The sequence below is a fragment of the Calypte anna genome, unplaced genomic scaffold (assembly GCF_003957555.1).
Source record: "Calypte anna isolate BGI_N300 unplaced genomic scaffold, bCalAnn1_v1.p scaffold_79_arrow_ctg1, whole genome shotgun sequence".
NCBI classification, from domain to species: Eukaryota; Metazoa; Chordata; class Aves; order Apodiformes; family Trochilidae; genus Calypte; species Calypte anna.
In genome coordinates this window covers 168,454-181,418 of record NW_022045529.1, presented here as the reverse complement: position 1 = coordinate 181,418, position 12,965 = coordinate 168,454, and the positions used below count along the sequence as shown (strand labels likewise).

At 44.3% G+C, this 12,965-nt stretch overlaps 1 non-coding gene across 1 annotated transcript; it reads left to right on the top strand.

Annotated features, from left to right (window-relative positions):
• The first annotated feature begins 9,541 nt into the window (after positions 1-9,541).
• Positions 9,542-9,614, top strand: TRNAF-GAA. The gene has a single exon. It is a non-coding gene; the product is annotated as a tRNA-Phe (tRNA).
• The last annotated feature ends 3,351 nt before the right edge of the window (positions 9,615-12,965 follow it).

Sequence of the window (12,965 nt, the reverse complement as noted above, 5' to 3'; positions counted from 1 at the left end):
TGCAGCCCTCCTTTGGGGAGGAACAGACAAGAGAAATGGCCAGAATTGACCAAACAGAGGATTCCATCCCATCCACCTCATCCTCAGGAGAAATTGGAGGGATCACCAGGCTCAAAGCCCTTCCTGCTTCCCCTTCTTCCCCTCTCCCTCTTTGCTTGGGCATCCTGGGGGGATTCCATCCCTTCCTCTGCCTGTGCTCCTGATCCATGCCAGCCTGAATCTGTGTGTTCCTGCCTCCAGCTCCCCACTGCTGCTGACCCCAGGAGTCCAGCCTGGACTTTCCCAGGGCTGCCCTGCAGCCTCGGTGGGGATGGCAGAGTTACTGGGGAAAAAGGGGGAGGAACCTGGGATCCATTTTCCTGGATATTTGTATAGATTTAGTAATTTTTCCTATTTCTCATTCCTGTTTCATTAAAGTTGTGTAGTTTAGTTTCCAACCCATCAGTCTCTCTCCCTTATTCTCTCTCCTTTCTTTATCAGGGAGGAGAGAGAGATTAACAGAGAGTGTCTGTTACTCGCTTTAATTGCTGGGCCAGTGTTAAACCCTGACATCCATGAAACACATGTGGAACATCACAGATTTCTATTCACAGAATCATAGAATGGTTTGGGTTGGAAGGGACCTGAAAGATCCCCTGGTTCTACCCCTCTTGCATGGGGCAGGGACACCTCCCACTTAGACCAGGTGAACAAAAATCTGGAAAGGATGAAATCAGGGGGAAACTGTGAGCCAAAAGACCTCAAACCAGCAAGCAAGTCACAGGAGCATCATCAGGATCCCTGCTCGGGTGAGGATTGGACTGAAGGTCTTCAGGTTGAGGGGCAGGGAAAAATCAGACTCTGCAGTTCCCCTGCTTTGTGTGATTGATGCTGTGGTTGCAGCAGAAGCTGGTGACACCCACTGGTGTCATCTTGCCTGAAATGGCAGCCAGGGTGTAAGGGAGGAGCATCTGGGCACTAATATGAGCTGGTATTGGCTTCTGGGTGGGCTCCCATGACACATTCCTTCTTTCCTCTGGCAGAGGTCCCTGAGGGAACTTAAGTTCAGATATGGTTGCTGCTTATTATGGTGGAAAATTTCAGAGAGAAAGGGTTAAACAGGTAATTTTGGGGCAGATGCAGGAACATACATTGTCCCTGCTTTAAACTCCAGATGATGGTCCCAATATTTGATTAAAAAAACCAAAAAAAACCAAAAAACCCCAGGTCTTCAGGCTCTACTTGACAGGTTATAGACAGAAGGTGCTCAGTTCCCTTTCCCCAGCATCATGTAGCTCCCAGGCTAGAGGAAGGAGGAAGAGAGAAGTACTCATTGAGTAAAATCCTGATGGCAGGCTACCCTTGTGACAATTAAAAGCCTTGAGAGTTCCCTCTTTAGGTCTCCCCAGGCACCCTCACTCCTTAAAGTCAATATGGTTCAGGTGATGCTGGATTTGGGGATTTGAATACTCCTGGAATCAGCACAGGAAAAAAAAATATTAAAAATATTTTTTAAAATATTTCAATAAAAAAAGAGAAACCAATATGCTAATGTGAAAGCTGGACTTACCTCCCCATGGTTTATACCCCTTATAATCCCTCCTTCATTACCTGATGGGATTCAGCCCTTTATTGCCCAACTCCTTGGGATGCTTTTCCCATACTTTGGACTTCCCAACCCCAACAATCCTACAAGAGGGATTTCTTTCTGGTTGCTTCAGCTCTTGGCTTAAAGAGAAGGGTATATGAGAGGAAAAGTCATTGGAAATCACCTGTGATTTGAGAATAAATAACTGGTGCCTGACCACCTCTGCCAGGCAGCTTTCAAGGCTTTGAACATCCCCAGCTCCAGAGTCATCATTCCCAGCAGAGCTTAGGTCCTTGCTGGAATTACTGGTTGGAGTCTGTTTTTTTGCAGGTTTCTCTGCTTCCCACTGAATGTAAATCCCTTCTTCAGCTCTGAGATTGCTCAGGGGGTTTCTGAGCTGCCCTCTTGACTGCAGGAGAACAAGAAGCAAAAGCACAAGTGATTCTCCCCCTCTGCTCTGCTCTTCTGAGACCCCACCTGGAGTTCTGGGTCCAGTTCTGGAGTCCCCAGCATCTGAAGGACACAGAGCTCCTGGGACATGTCCAGAGGAGAGACATTAAAAGGATAAGAAGGTTGGAGTACCTCCCTGTGAGCAACCTTACCATATCTGAAAGGGTTCCCCTTTCCTTTCCTTTCCTTTCCTTTCCTTTCCTTTCCTTTCCTTTCCTTTCCTTTCCTTTCCTTTCCTTTCCTTTCCTTTCCTTTCCTTTCCTTTCCTTTCCTTTCCTTTCCTTTCCTTTCCTTTCCTTTCCTTTCCTTTCCTTTCCTTTCCTTTCCTTTCCTTTCCTTTCCTTTCCTTTCCTTTCCTTCCTTCCTTCCTTCCCTTCCCTTCCCTTCCTTCCCTTCCCTTCCCTTCCCTTCCCTCTCCTCTCCTCTCCTCTCCTCTCCTCTCCTCTCCTCTCCTCTCCTCTCCTCTCCTCTCCTCTCCTCTCCTCTCCTCTCCTCTCCTCTCCTCTCCTTTTTCCTTTCCTCTTCCCTTCTTCTCTTGGAGAGGGGAGATTTAGGTTGGACATGAGGAAGAAATTCTTTCAATTGAGGGTGGTGAGACCCTGGCACAGGTTTTCCAAGGAAGCTGTGGCTGCCCCATCCCTGGAAGTGTCTCAGCCCAGGTTGGATGGGGCTTGGAGCAACCTGGGCTGGTGGGAGGTGTCCCTGCTCATGCAGGGGGTGTTGGAACTGGATGAACTTTAAGATCCTTTCCAACCCAAACCATTCCGTGATTCCATGAAGCTGGAATCAGATCCCCCCAGACTTTCTCTCCCTCAGTTTTGGATCTCTTCAGAAACTTCCAGCCCTTGAGAACATCTTCAACCCGTGAAAAAATGGGAAAGAATCTTGGAAAGATCTGTTCAACCTCAGGGAAGTAAAGAAATCCTGACTTTCTTTATGGTGTTTTTAATGTTTTTTGCGATGTTTTTAATGCTTTTATGGAGTTTTGTCAAAAAAATAATAATAAAAAATTAAAATAAAAATAAAAAAGAAAAATATTTTTAATAAATAAACATAAAATGAAAAATAAAAATAAAAACAAACATAAAATAAAAATAAAAAATAAACATAAAATAAAAAAAAGAAATAGAAATAAAAATAAAACAAAAAATAAACATAAAATAAAAATAAACATAAAAACCAAAAACAAAATAAAAATAAAAATAGAAATAAAAGAGAAATAAAAATAGAAATAGAAATAAAAATAAACATAGAAGTAGAAATAAAATAAAACCAAAAATAATAATAAAAACAAAAATAAGAATAAAATAAACATAAAATAAAAAGAAAAAATAAAAAAGAACAAAAACAAAAATAAAATAAAAGTAAACATAAAATAAAAATAAAAAATAAAGATAAAATAAAAAATAAAAATAAACGTAAAATAAAAATAGGAATAGAAATAAAAACAAAAATAAAAATAAAATAAAAATAAACATAAAAAACAAAAATGAAAACAAAACCAAAAACAAAATAAAAATAAACATAAAATAAAAATAAAAATAGAAATAGAAATAGAAATAGAAATAGAAATAGAAATAGAAATAGAAATAGAAATAGAAATAGAAATAGAAATAAAACGTTTCAGCATCTTCAGGGCTTGCTGGGGATGGGTTTAAGCAGGAAACAGAACGAATTTTCCAGTCGGTTGCTCAGACCCTGGGGAAAAGGGAAGAGGCTGAGGGAAGGATGCTCGTAAAGCAGCAGAAAGCAGAGCCTGACGTCAGAGCTCCTGATTTCCATCTCGACGTCACCCGCAGCACTCCAGATAAGGACTGAACTTCCGAGCTCTGGATTCCCTGGGAATTTTCCCATTAGGTGGCACCAGTGGCCTTGAGAAGGCTTCCAGCTGCTCTGGATCCATGCCAGATAACCCTAAATCCCAGTGTCTGTCCCCATTTTCTGCTTCCCAATAATAATAAAAAAAAAAATCTCGGGGAGGGTTGATGGATTTGTGCAGAGCCAGAAGCTCTCAGTTCCAGTTAAATTTTGAGGGAAAAAAAAAAAAAAACCCTTTTATAAGACTCAGATTTATTTTTGTAACTGGTGCAACAGAGATTCTGGAAAATCCCATGGAGTCCCAGTGAGTGACAGCCTGACATCACAACCTGGATTTTCTGGGCAAATGTGTGTTATGGCTTCATTAAAAAAATAAAAAAATAAAAAAATATGTGTGTGTATATATATATATATAAAAAAAATAAATATAGATATAATAAATATAGATATAATAAATATAGATATAATAAATATTTATATTAAATAAATAAACAATAAATATATATACATATAATAAATATAAATACATATAATAAATTATAAGAAATAATATATATTTTATATTATATGCATATATGTTTTATATATATATATTATATGTATATATTATATGTATATAACCCTTGATCCACTACTGCTGCAGTTCCCAGCCCATGGCACTGAGTGCCACATCCAGTCGCTTTTTAAATATCTCTAGACACGGAGAATCCACTACTTCCCTGGGCAGCCCATTCCAATGTCTGATCACCCTCTTTGTAAAGAAATTCTTTCTAATATCCAACCTAACCCTCCCCTGGCACAACTTGAGACCCTGCCCTCTTGTCTTGCTGAGAGTTGCCTGGGAAAAGAGCCCAACCCCCCCCTGGCTCCAACCTCCTTTCAGGGAGTTGTAGAGAGTGATGAGGTCTCCCCTGAGCCTCCTCTTCTCCAGCCTCAACACCCCCAGCTCCCTCAGCCCTTCCTCACAGGAATTCTGCTGGATCCCTTCACAGCCTCCTTGCTCTTCTCTGGACCTGCTCCAGGACCTCAATCTCCTTCCTGAGCTGAGGGGCCCAGAACTGGACACAGGACTCGAGATGTGGCCTCACCAGGGCTGAGTACAGGGGCAGAATCCCTTCCCTGGACCTGCTGGCCACGCTGTTCCTGATCCAGGCCAGGATGCCATTGGCCTTCTTGGCCACCTGGGCACACTGCTGGCTCATGTTCAGCTTCCTGTCAATCCAGACTCCCAGGTCCCTTTCTGCCACTCTGTGCCCAGCCTGGAGCTCCCCATGGGGTTGTTGTGGCCAAAGTGCAGGACCCGGCACTTGGCCATGTTAAACCTCATCCCCTTGGAATCAGCCCAACTCTCCAGTCTGTCCAGGTCCCTCTGCAGAGTCCTCCTGCCTTCCAGCTGATCCACACTCCCCCCAGCTTAGTGTCATCTGTGAATTTGCTGATGATGGACTCAATCCCCTCATCTAAATCATCAATGAAGATATTGAACAGAACTGGGTCCAACACTGATCCCTGGGGGACACCACGGCCGCCATTTTGATGCAGCCCCGTTCAGCACCACTCTCTGGGCCCGGCCCTCCAGCCAGTTCCTAACCCAGCACAGGGTGCTCCTGTCCAAGCTGTGGGCTGACAGCTTTTTCAGGTGGATGCTGTGGGAGACGGTGTCAAACGCTTTGCTGAAGTCCAGGTAAACCACATCCACAGCCCTCCCCTCATCCACCAGTCAGGTCACCTGATCATAAAATCATGTCATAAAGAACCCTCCAGAGTTGGCATTCAAATGTTTTCTTTCCCTTTTTTTTGTTTTGTTTTGAGTTTTGAAGGGAGATTTGACTTGGGAACTGAGCACCAGTATCCCCAATTTCTGTGGGTCCTGTTTGGTTTGGTTCAGAGTTTTGCCTCGTTGGCTTGTGAGAAATCAGATGGAATAAATCCCACCCCAGGAATCTTTTCCAAACTGCTGGGTTTAGCAGAAAAAAATCCCTCCAGGTTCAGCAGTGGTTATTCCTATCATAGTGATGTCCTCATAGTCTAGGAATTTGGGAATCAGCATCAGTTCTCATAATACTTAATATCTCACTGCTCTTAAGAGAAGAGCAGAAGAGAGCAGAATCAGAGACCAAAACAGAAAAAAACAAAACAAAACAAAACAAAAAAACAACGAACAAAAAAACCTGGAGTAGGTCCAGATGTCAGTAACCCTTCAAATCAAAGGTTTACATCCAAATAAACTGTTATGATAATCATGTGAGAAATCATCTGGCTATGCAATCCTTTCACTTTCTTCAGCATCCACGAGAGGAAAAAAATTACCAGAAAGAGTTTTCTGTTCCTACAGCCTGATCCAAGCTGTGTTTGTCAGCTCCTTACTCACTGAGCTCAAGAAGTTGCTCCTGTAAGCATCTTCTGGAGATAAAAATAACCAGAGAAGCTTTGAACACAGGCTTGGTTTGTGGGTGATTTTGTGGGGGACAGATTGCAAGATTTTTTCCTCATCCTATTTCATGGACAACTGGAAAGATTTATGGGGAGGAAATTCCTGACTATCACCTCCTTATGGACTCTGGGGTCCAGATGGAGGTGAGAGGGGCAGTGGAATAACAAGAATTTCTCATTTTCACTTGGGCACTAAGATTTAATCACCATTCTGTGGTTCCAAATCACTGAGCAATACTCTAGGTTCCTCTCCTATCAGAATCTCTACCAAAATTAAAATGTAAAAGTGGAATTGTTTGGGGGTTTTTTGAGTTGGATGCTTTGGGTTGGTGGTCATGATCTTCAGAGATGCCCTGGATTTACCCTCACCCATTCCTGACACCACAGAGCTTCCAATAACTGGATCTAGCATGTTTCCAGGACACAAATAGGAGACAATTTTAAAATGTCAATGGACAAGAAGCAGAAATTCTGGAGCAGCACTCAGCTGTCCAAAAAAAAGACCCACATCTCATAAGCACAGAGATGCTGAGACCCTCAGCCACACATCAGCTCCTCAGCAACCATGGAGGGGATCAGCACTGTGATCCTCAGGTGGAAGGGGTTTTGCTGAAAAGAAATCCCCTGAGGGTACAATTCTGATGTCTGGATAGAACATAGTTCCATAGCCAAGTTTGGGAGCCTTATTTAATAAATCTCTGTGAGGAAATATCTACTGCTGCCAAGCAGAAAGTTCAAACCCAGAAGGAATGTGTTTCTGACATCTTTCCTTACCAGTTGTTTGAGCAGCCTTGGAGAACTCTTAAGAGTGCATTTCACAGATATATTCTGGGGAGATGTGAATCAGGAGCTGGTGAAAAGCTGGTAAATTTTCAGGGCTGGAAGTGAAGTTCTTCTATTTGCAGAACCAGTTGGTGGACTGGGCAAACATCTCCCATCTCGCTGGATGAATATACCTGGCTCCCTCTCCTTTCCATGGCTCCCTTTCCTTTTCCTGGCTCCCTTTTTCTAGCTGGAGAGGGACAAATTGATGAGGAAGGATTGGGCAGCTCCATGGATAACACCAGATCCTTCAGTGGCCTCTCTGAAAAAGATACAAGTATTGTCTATTCTGTGTTATTGCTCATGGTTGCTCCTCAGATCAAGGCTGCTGCTTAACTCCAGATTTTAGTTGTTTTTTATGATGTCGACCTTGGTAGAGCAAGAAACCCCACTTTTTTTTCTTTAAATTTCTTTCTCTTTAAATTTCAGAGAAGGGCTTGTGGTATTTTGGATGTGTCAGAGCAGTGTAGAAGGGTAAGCAGCACATCCTCTCTGATGCTGTCATTTGGTTGGTGCTAATGCCTCTGTCCTCCATCCCCACTCTGCAATTAACATCATGTGCCTTGTCCCAAGGAATGGCCAACTCAGAAAATCCAAATCCTATGGAAGAGAATCACAGGAATCAACACAACTGGGGTCCAAGGCTGACAGCTGAAAAAGCATTACAACAAAAAAAGAGGGTCTGAGGAACGAGAGGAGATGGTGCCTTCATCTTGAGAAGCACAGAGTTTGTGTCTGATTGTGCTTTTACTCTTTTCACATTGACAGACATCTCCTGAGCCTTCCTTACAATCAATTTGTCTTTCTCTTCATCCTCCATCGCTTCCTATTCAGCTTCCACACCATAGCTTTGTATCTAGGTGTTCAAGGCCAGGTTGGATGAGGCTTTGAGCATCTTTGTCTAGATGAGAGGCACACCTGCCCATGGCAGTGAGGTTGAACTTGATGATCTCTAAGTTATCTTCCAACCTGGGGCTGTTCAGCCTTGAGAAAAGAATGAGAGGGAATCTTACCAATATCTATAAATATCTGAGGGGTTGAGGTCAAGAGGAAGGGGCCAGTCTCTTTTCAGTGGTGCTCAGTAATAGCATAAGGAAGAATGTGTTGAAGCTAGAACACGGGAAGTTCCACCTCAACATGAGGAGAAACTTCTTTCCTGGGAGGGTGATGGAAACATCCAGGCTGCCCAGAGAGGTTGTGGAGTTTCCTTCTCTGAAGCCATTCCAAACCCTCCTGGATGTGTTCCTTGTGACCTGCTCTGGGTGGTCCTGCTTTGGCAGGGGGTTTGGACTCGATGATCTCTGTCCTAGTTTGGGCTACTATAAAGGTGATTTTCTGTCTTGTGCTTTTGCTTTCAGCTGAGTCTCTTGGAAGGAGCTGCACTTGCTGAAATGAACAGCAAGTTTCTCAGGCAGTCTCTGCTGCTGGGACTGATCCCACTCCATGTTTAGAGTTCCAGCTGGAGAATGGGGTGCAGAACCAAGGCCACTGCTCAGCTCTGAGGAACATTTTGCCCTCTGGAAGGAGAAAAGGAGGCAAGAGGTCCCACCTGCAGCCCTCCTTTGGGGAGGAACAGACAAGAGAAATGGCCAGAATTGACCAAACAGAGGATTCCATCCCATCCACCTCATCCTCAGGAGAAATTGGAGGGATCACCAGGGGCAAAGCCCTTCCTGCTTCCCCTTCTTCCCCTGTTCTTGTTTGCTTGGGCATCCTGGGAGGATTCCATGCCTTCCTCTGCCTGTGCTCCTGATCCATGCCAGCCTGAATCTGTGTGTTCCTGCCTCCAGCTCCCCACGGCTGCTGAGCCCAGGAGTCCAGCCTGGACTTTTCCAGGGCTGCCCTGCAGCCTCGGTGGGGATGGGAGAGTTACTGGGGGAAGGGGGAGGAACTTGGGATCCATTTTCCTGTATATTTGTATAGATTTAGTAATTTTTCCTATTTCTCATTCCTGTTCCATTAAAGTTGTGTAGTTTAGTTTCCAACCCATCAGTCTCTCTCCCTTCTTCTCTCTCCTTTCTTTATCAAGGAAGGGAGGGTCTCAATAGAGAGCATCTGGTATTTGGTTTAATTGTCAGTGTTAAACAGCGACAATCTTTAAGTTCCTTTCCAACATAAACCATTCTATGATTCTAACTTCACCTTCTCATTTTCCTTGCAATGATTTGTGAGTGACAGAACCTTTCTTTAATCTCAAGGGGTTCTTTTCCCCCCTGATCCCCATTTATACATCCCCCAGAATCTTTTCTAAAGCCATACACATCTCCAGAGCTCACATCCAGTGTTGAAGAGGCTGTGTTGGAGCCCTTGAATTTGGAGCCCAGCCTGTCTATATCCTATTCCCTGGAACAATTTCTTTGACTCACAACCTGAAGTCAACAGAACTGGTCTGGAAAGGCTGAAAGATAATTATTTTTCTACAGGTTTTGTGAAAATTGGCAGCAGGGCAGGGCTGAAGTAGCTCAGCTGGGAGAGCGTTAGACTGAAGATCTAAAGGTCCCTGGTTCAATCCCGGGCTTCAGCAGTGTTTCCTGTGGTTTTTGGGCTTAGTTTTGGGCTCTTCAGTACAAGAGAGACACGGAGCTATTGAAGAGAGTCCAGAAAAGGGCCAGGAAGATGATTAAGAGAGACCTGGGACTGGTTGCCCTTGTGAAGTCTCCTTAGAAATATTCTAAAAGCCACCTGGATGTGGTGCTGAGCTCTAGGAAGACCTTCCAGAGCAGGGGATTGGACCAGATGACCATCTGAGGTCTATTCCAACCTGATGGGTAGAGGACAAACACAAACTTTATATCAGGAACAGGGAAAAGCATCATACCTATATATTTCTATTAGGGGTGGCCAACCAGCACACCCAAGCAGCCAACAAAACAGCTGTGATTAAGAGTGGGCTATCAAAAGAATCAGAGCTATATACAAATAAAATCAGATTTACACATTCCTATCGTTACAGAGCCATTTGTTGAAGTGCTTTGGGTTTTTTTGTTGTTGTTGTTGTTTTCTGTTGGTTTTTTCTCAGACCAGGTCATAGCTCTGCGGAGCTCCTTCAAAATTCTCTATCACCTGCTCTGAATTACTTGTGTCTCATCTGTTGCCAGCTCTGCAAGGCTATGTCATTCCCAGAACTCCCAAATATACTTCCGTTCTCATTTCAGACACCATCTGTGTCCCATTTTTGCAGCACTTGGCAGAGATCTCTTCCCTTCTATGGTGTGTTTGTTCCCCTTGCTGAGCTGCAGCTTTCTTTGGAGGTGGGAAAGTCAGAGGGTGGAACAGACACCAGCTGGGTGCAAAATGGAGATCACTTTGCTGTGAAAGTCTTCTAGGGGAGCAGGGTGCTTTGGGTGTTCAACCTTCATCAGAGGGTCCTTGAAGGACTCCAGGACATCCCATGGAAGAGCCAAAAGCAGTACGAGGTCATATTTGTCTGCAAGAAGGGGAAGAGGCATCAGTAGGACTTTGGGTGTGGGGTTGTAATGGTTTAACACTGGCCCAGCAATTAAACCAAATACCAGATTCTCTCTATTAATCCCCATCTCCTCCCTGATAAAGAAAGGAGAGAGAATAAGGGAGAGAGACTGATGGGTTGGAAACTAAACTACACAGCTTTAATGAAACAGGAATGATTAAGAGGAAAAAGGACTGAATCTATACAAATCTACAGGAAAGTTAATGCCAGGTTCCTCCCCCCTTTCCCCCAATAACTCTCCCATCCCCACCAAGGCTGCAGGGCAGCCCTGGGAAAGTCTAGGCTGGGCTCCTGGGGTCAGCAGCAGTGGGGAGCTGGAGGCAGGAACACACAGATTCAGGCTGGTATGGATCAGGAGCACAGGCAGAGGAAGGGATGGAATCCTCCCAGGATGCCCAAACAAACAGGAACAGGGGAAGAAGGGGAAGCAGGAAGGGCTTTGCCCCTGGTGATCCCTCCAATTTCTCCTGAGGATGAGGTGGATGGGATGGAATCCTCTGTTTGGTCAATTCTGCCCATTTCTCTTGTCTGTTCCTCCCCAAAGGAGGGCTGCAGGTGGGACCTCTTGACTCCTTTTCTCCTTCCAGAGGGCAAAATGTTCCTCAGAGCTGAGCAGTGGCCTTGGTTCTGCACCCCATTCTCCAGCTGGAACTCTAAACATGGAGTGGGATCAGTCCCAGCAGCAGAGACTGCCTGAGAAACTTGCTGTTCATTTCAGCAAGTGCAGCTCCTTCCAAGAGACTCAGCTGAAAGCAAAAGTCCAAGACAGAAAATCACCTTTATCCTGGCCCAAACCAGGACAGGGGTGAAGATGAGTCAGTTTGGGTAGACATCATGGGTAGATCCAAAGGCACTGGAGCATCCAATTACTCTGGGTTCTTTTACCAGGGAATTGAAGGAGTTCACAGTTTTGTCTTCCTGTCATGCAATTCAATCAAATTTTACTGAAGAATTCAGGGAGATGCAACCCACAGACAAAAACAAAACCAACCAAAAAAACCCCTAAACCACACACACACAAAAGCCCCCAAAAAACCAAAAAAGAAAGAAAAAACACCAAAAAAACCCCACCAGAACCCAAAACCACAGCGACAAAGTGAAAACAAAAAAACCCCTAGAAACAAAGAACACACACAAAAGACAGAAAACAAACAAGAAAAACCCAAAAAACAAAAAACCCCAAACCAAAGAGTTTAAACTCTTTACCAAAATTAACCAAATCTCTTCAAACTTCATGGCTGTGCCTCAGTTTCCCTAATTGCAGCAGTGACGCCTGCCTTCCCCTTCCCCTGGGGGGAGAGTTAAAATGCAGGTGAAAGCACTCTGTGTTCTCTGCTTGTGTTTTTCTGTGTTATCCCAGCACGTGGCCCTGTGGATGATGCTGGATTACTCACACACCTCTTAAGTCCTTTTTTTTCTCTGATTCCTTTTTATTTGTAAGAGCTACGAGTGCTCACGTTAGCCCGGAAAACCCAGCACCTTCAGGATGCTGGCGTCAACATCTCTGAGCTGTTCTCTGAGCCTGTTCCTTAGGAACTCCTGTGACTTTCCGGAGTTTTTACCTCAAACTTGATTGGAAAGGGAGGAGGTGGAAGGAATAGGGCAGAAGAGGACAGCTCATCTCAGAAGAACAAAGGTGAGGTCAAGAATGAGGAGACCGTGTAGGGAAGAGCATCATAGATTTGTCACAGTTGGAAAAAACCTCTGAGATCCCTGTGTCCAGCTGTCAACATTTCCTCCCCTGGTAAAAATATGGAATAATATCTGTATCACTCACTAGAGCATGTCCTGAAGTGCATCATCCACATGGTTTTTCAATACCTCCAGGGATGGGGACTCCACCACCTCCCTGGGCAGCCCATTCCAGTGCCTGACTACTCCCCTAGTAAAGAAATTCTTCCTCATTTCCAGTCTAAACCTCCCCTGGTGCAACTTCAGGCCATTTCCTCTGGTCCTAGCATTATTTAGTTGAGAGAAGAGCCCAACACCCACCTCCCTACAACCTCCTTTCAGGATGATGGACTGGAGGTGATAGAAGAGACTACAGAAGCCTGGGTCACCACTGACATAGAACATGGACAAAAAGGGCTTTGGGATTCATCTGGGAAGGGAGAATTTATTACATAAAACAAGAAACACTTGGAATATTTTGCCTACCATGGCAAAACCTAGGAGAGACTGAGTGTCATCTGTGGCTCTGGAGGAAACAAACACAAGGGATGAAGAATATGTGGTCAAGTTAGAAAGCAGAATTCTGAGGAATGGATCTGAACTGGTAAAAGATCTGTGATAGCTGTAAATTCAAAAGTTTCAAACAGTTAATACACAGCAGCTCTCAGAGAGCTTTTCCTTGTCCTTCAAGAAGGGCAACAGCTCCCAGAAAAGTATTGTAGATCACTTAGGAAT